The sequence below is a fragment of the Schistocerca piceifrons genome, chromosome 9, assembly GCF_021461385.2.
Source record: "Schistocerca piceifrons isolate TAMUIC-IGC-003096 chromosome 9, iqSchPice1.1, whole genome shotgun sequence".
NCBI lineage: Eukaryota > Metazoa > Arthropoda > Insecta > Orthoptera > Acrididae > Schistocerca > Schistocerca piceifrons.
The window spans coordinates 73,991,895-73,998,134 of record NC_060146.1 but is presented as its reverse complement, the minus strand read 5'-3'; positions in this window follow the sequence as shown (position 1 = coordinate 73,998,134).

Genomic DNA, 6,240 nt, shown 5'->3' with positions numbered 1-6,240 from the left:
AAAAGCAAACTAAGGATGATGGAATGTAGTTGAATTAAATCAGGTGATACTGAGGGAATTAGATTAGGAAATGAGACACTTAAAGTAGTTGATGAGTTTTGCTATTTGGGAAGCCAAATAACTGATGATGGTCAAAGCAGAGGGGACATAAAATGTAGACTGGCAATGGCAAGGAAAGCGTTTCTGAAGAAGAGAAATTTGTTAACACTGAGTCTAGATTTAAGTGTCAGGAAGTCATTTCTGAAAGTGTTTGTATCAAGTGTAGCCATGTATGGAAGTGAAACATGGACGATAAATAGTTTAGACAAGAAGAGAATAGAACCTTTCGAAATGTGGTGCTACAGAAGAATGCTGAATATTAGATGGATAGAGCATGTAACTAATGAGGAGGTACTGAATAGAACTGGGGAGAAGAGGAATTTGTGCCACAAGAAGGGATCGGTTGGTAGGACACATTCTGAGGCATCAAGGGATAATCAGTTTAGTACTTGAGGGAAGTGCAGAGGGTAAAAATCATAGAGGGAGACCGAGGCATGAATATACTAAACAGATTCAGAAGGATGTCGTTTGCAGTAGTCACTTGGGGATGAAGAAGCTTGCACAGGATAGAGTAGCATGGAGGGCTGCATCAAATCAGTCTCTACACTGAAGACCACAACAACAACAACTACTATTACTACTACTACTACTAAATTTCATTACAAGAAAAACCAGATACTTTCAAAAAAAGGCACTGCTCCTCTTATACAACTCAGCTGCTGTGTTTGCATAATACAACGAACAAAGCATTTACTTAAACAGACCCCTACGAGCTGTCTGTATACAGGAAAAGTCAAATTCAATTTACTACATACCTTAGACTTATGCGGAATTAAGATCAGCTTGTTCCACTATTCTGATAAAGTGCAAAAGGGATGGCAAATGAGGCATTGTCACTAGTATCCTGGTATCTTTTTTATGACAGTTAAGGTCCAGTGCTGTTGATACGGACATACTCAAATGCTTAAGTATGTGAGGTGAAAGTACTGAGCATGATTGTAATGTGCCATGTTGTCCTTTTGTGATGGCAAGCACTGCACTGGCAGACACATGCCTTGGAATCTGTCTCAATATTTGGCCAAATAATTGCCATTTCCATTAGTTGTACATTAACCCTAAATTCTGGAGAGAAGCCATACTGAAAGGAAATTGCCTGGTGGGGGAAATCTGCTGTAACAAACAATTGTGCTTGTGATGTGGATACATTGCGGTATCACACTACCTTTGAGACTGGTGTCTGAACATGTAGCAGCTGTAAACATTACAATGCTGTGAGGAACACCTTTGGTTAGTGGTCTCCTTCCTGAGTGATATCAAAATGCTAAGAAGTCAAGTGCCTTCACAATGGCGTTAATACGAGACAGATCATTTGTTGATCCATTCCGTTCACCATCATTTTGAACATCTGAAGTGAACTGTCTGATGAAGAGCCTGCAAATGTTGTGGTGATGTCTCATCTGGCCTCTAATGGAAGGTGAATACGAATGGTTTATGGTCAGTGTTAATCATGAAATATCTACCTTCATGCATGTACCAGTACTTTTTGATGTGAGCCACAGGACTTTTGTAGCTTGCTGTGACACACTGACCAATTTGTTTGCAATGGTGACAATGTTTTAGTGAATAAGGCCAGGGATTGCCACTCATGTCACATACAGATCCATTGGCAGTCAATGATGTGCCTATCAAAACAGAGAGAGGTGTGTCTGGAGGAGGATGAACTAATAATGCAGCCTCAGCAACACTACAGCCTTTTAGATATGCACTGAGATGTGCTCCCAAGAAGGCACAATTGCACATAAATCACCGATAAAAATTTATCAATCACCAGAAACAGCATAATTCATGTGTTGTTGTTGGTTGGGTACAGATTCCACTTGTGGTGAATGTCAAAAATAAGTTTGACCTGTTGCTTCAGTTAGAAACTGATGAGCCTCAAGCAGAGGTAGGTGTAGACAGGACACAACAAACTTTCAATAGGAAATTGAAAAAGAATGTAGGAAAGTCATCGAAAAGGAAGAAAGTTTTGTTGTTAGGCAGTTCTCATGCCAGAGGTGTAGGCCAACTTCTGCAGGAGGAATTAGGACCAGAATACCAGGTCACAAATTTTTTCAAACCAAGTGCTAGTCTGGATCAGGTGACAGAGGATTTAGGTTCACTCTGTAAAGGATTTACCAGGGAAGACACCGTGGTTATTGTGGGAGGGCCAGGGAACAGCACCGACAGAGATCCTGGGTACAGTATAGAGTGTGACCTGGTAAAGATTGCGTCAGCATCGAGACACACCAATGTTGAATTTGTATCTGTCCTGAGACGCCATGACCGGCCTCATTTGAACTCTTCTGTTGGGAGAGTTAATTTGGAGTTGGAACAGCTGCTTGGGTCGGGTGCGGGGGCTCATATTGGTGTGGTTCCTGTTGATTATCTCAGTAGGTGGGACTATACCAGGCACGGCCTACATCTCAACAGGAAAGGGAAGGGGAAACTGGCTGGGGTAATAGCAGGAAATTTAAGGGGGGGAGGCACTGCCATGAATGGTAAAATACCAGTGGTTACAGGTGTTGGAGCAGCACCTTTTTTAGGATAGGTAAGACAGAAAGATGTCAAGTTCTACGAGAGGTCAGGATTGAAACAAATCTTCAGTTTAGGAAAGAAATTAAACAGCACAATTCTATCACATTTGATCACCAATCACAGCTATCAATTATAAATTTTCACCAATCACCAGAAATTTTATCTCCACCAAGTTGTATCTCAGTCCTAGGTAATTGCATTGATGAATTATAGTCACCCAACCCAGTTGACATAATCTGCCTCTCTGAACACCATGTGACCACTGGTATATGAACTAGGCCTAAGCACAATGAGAAACTCAGACAGGAGAGTACTGCAAATGTTAGAATAAGGAAAGGTTCTCATAAAAGTATAATTAAAAATAATGTAAGTATATTTCATCAAAATATTGGGAGTTTAAAGAATAAAGTAGATGAGCTTCTGGTTTGTTTAGAAGATTTAGAAGCTGAGAATGAAATAGATATACTATGCCTGTCTGAGCATCACATTGTTACTGATATGGATAAGGTAAATGTAAGTGGATATAAGCTCTCTGCACATGTAATGAGAGAAAATATGGAGAAAGGAGGAGTTGCCATATATGTCAAAAGTTATCATTGTGCAAAAAGTATAGAAACAAAAAAGTTTTGTGTAGAGAAACATATAGAAGCATGTGCCTGTGAGCTTAAATTAAATAAAGGCACATTTATAATTGTAACTGTATATAGGTCCCCATCAGGAAATTTTCATCTATTTCTGAAAAATTTGGACTCCTTGTTGTGCTATCTGTCAGACAGGGGGAAGCAAATTATTATTTGTGGGGACTTCAATGTAGATTCTCTGAAAGAGGGTAATAGGAAAAATGACCTTGAAGTATTACTTGGATCTTTCAATTTGACACCCGTTATTGATTTTCCTACTCGGGTGGTAAAGGATAGCAGCTCACTGATAGATAACTTCTTTATAGACCAAGATAAGTTTAACCAGATAAATGCTCAGCCTGTTGAGAATGGTCTTTCTGATCACGGTGCACAGCTAGTTACAATATATGACATAGCTCCATTCAGCAATACTAAACAGTCCTCCAAAGTAGTACGTTCAGTCAACGATTTAACAATTGCAAATTTCAGGGAAAGCCTACAGCAGTTAGACTGGGATGAGGTGTACCGTGAACCTGATGCCAATTTAAAATATAATTTATTTCATGACATTTTTGTAAATGCATTTGAAAACTGCTTCCCCAAGAAAATAGTTAAATATACTCATAAGAAAACTTGTAACAAACCATGGCTTACTAAGGGTATAAAAATATCTTGTAACCGGAAAAGGGAAATGTATCTGACAGCAAGAAAGAGTAGTGACCCAGAAACTATCAAAAATTATAAAAACTACTGTGTTATATTAAGAAAAGTTATTGAAAAATCCAGGAATATGTGTATCATATCTGAAATCAGCAACTCTGATAATAAAATTAAAACAATTTGGAATATTATTAAAAGAGAAACAGGTCAACCAAGAGCAGAGGAAGACAGTATTACCATCAAATTGAATGAAAACTTTACGAACAAAAAGTCAGAAGTTGAAAATATTTTTAATAATCATTTTCTAAATGTTGTGGATACAGTAGGATCCAGGTGTTCATTAGAAGATGCTAGGCTGTTAATGGAAGAGGCCATACCTATGCAATTTGATACAATTGAAATCTCACCCACTTCTCCCTCTGAAATTAGGAAAATAATAAACTTGCTTAAAAGCAAAAACTCACATGGAATTGATGGCATTTCCAACAAAATACTAAAAGCTTGTTCTCAACAGATAAGTGAGATTCTCAGCCACCTGTCTAATAGCTCTCTGGAACAGAGCATTTTCCCTGATAGACTGAAATATGCTATTGTTATACCTTTGCATAAAAAGGGGGATAGATCTGATGTCAACAATTACCGTCCAATCTCCCTTCTAACAGCTTTATCCAAAATTTTTGAGAAAGTAATGTATTCAAGAGTAGCTTCACATATCTGTAAAAATGAAGTACTAACAAAATGTCAGTTTGGTTTCCAGAAAGGTTTTTCAACAGAAAATGCCATATATGCTTTCACCAGTCAAATTTTGAATGATCTGAATAACCGAACACCACCCATTGGGATTTTTTGTGATCTCTCAAAGGCTTTTGATTGTGTAAATCATGAAATTCTGCTAGACAAGCTCAAGTATTGTGGCATGAGTGGGACAGTGCACAAATGGTTTAATTCGTACCTAACTGGAAGAGTGCAGAAAGTTGAAATAAGTAGTTCTCGTAACATGCAAAGATCAGCACATTCCTCAAACTGGGGAACTATCAAGCATGGGGTTCCACAAGGGTCAGTCTTGGGTCCTTTGTTGTTCTTATTATACATTAATGACTTGCCATTCTATATTCATGAAGAGGCAAAGTTAGTTCTCTTTGCTGATGATACAAGTATAGTAATCACACCTGACAAACAAGAATTAACTGATGAAATTGTCAATACTGTCTTTCAGAAAATTACTAAGTGGTTCCTTGTAAACGGATTCTCACTGAATTTTGATAAGACACAGTACATACAGTTCCGTACAGGGAATGGTATGACGCCATTAATAAATATAGACCTTAATCAGAAGCATATAGCTAAGGTAGAATATTCCAAATTTTTAGGTGTGTCTATTGATGAGAGATTAAACTGGAAGAAACACATTGATGATCTGCTGAAACGTTTGAGTTCAGCTACTTATGCAATAAGGGTCATTGCAAATTTTGGTGATAAACATCTTAGTAAATTAGCTTACTACGCCTATTTTCACTCATTGCTTTCATATGGCATCATATTTTGGGGGAATTCATCACTGAGGAATAAAGTATTTATTGCACAAAAGCGTGTAATCAGAATAATAGCTGGAGTCCACCCAAGATCATCCTGCAGACATTTATTTAAGGATCTAGGGATATTCACAGTAGCTTCTCAGTATATATACTCTCTTATGAAATGTGTTATTAACAACCAAACCCAATTCAAAAGTAATAGCAGTGTGCATAACTACAATACTAGGAGAAAGGATGATCTTCACTATTCAAGATTAAATCTAACTTTGGCACAGAAAGGGGTGTATTATACTGCCACTAAAGTCTTTGGGCACTTACCAAATAGTATCAAAAGTCTGACAGATAACCAACAAGTATTTAAGAAGAAATTAAAAGAATTTCTGAATGACAACTCCTTCTACTCCATAAAGGAATTTTTAGATATAAATTAAGAAAAAAAAATTTAAAAAATAAAAAAAAAAGAAAAGAAAAGAAAAAAGAAAAACAAAAAAATAAAGTTGTTACATTAACTTAAGTATGTTGTTAAATTAACCTAATTATGTCATGTATTAGAAAATTCGACTAGTTCCACATCATTACGAAATATCGTATTCATGATCCATGGAACTAGTATTAATCTAATCTAATCTAATCTGGGTGTTGGCCATTTGAAGTTTAATGACACAAATAATATTTCATGGATTTGAACATCACAAAGACAAAACGACATAAGATTATGTGGTTTTTTGGTTTTTGGAAAGATGATCAATATCTACTGACACTCTTTACCAAGTCAGAATTAATGAAATGACCAAGGCATTTAAGCTTGATGC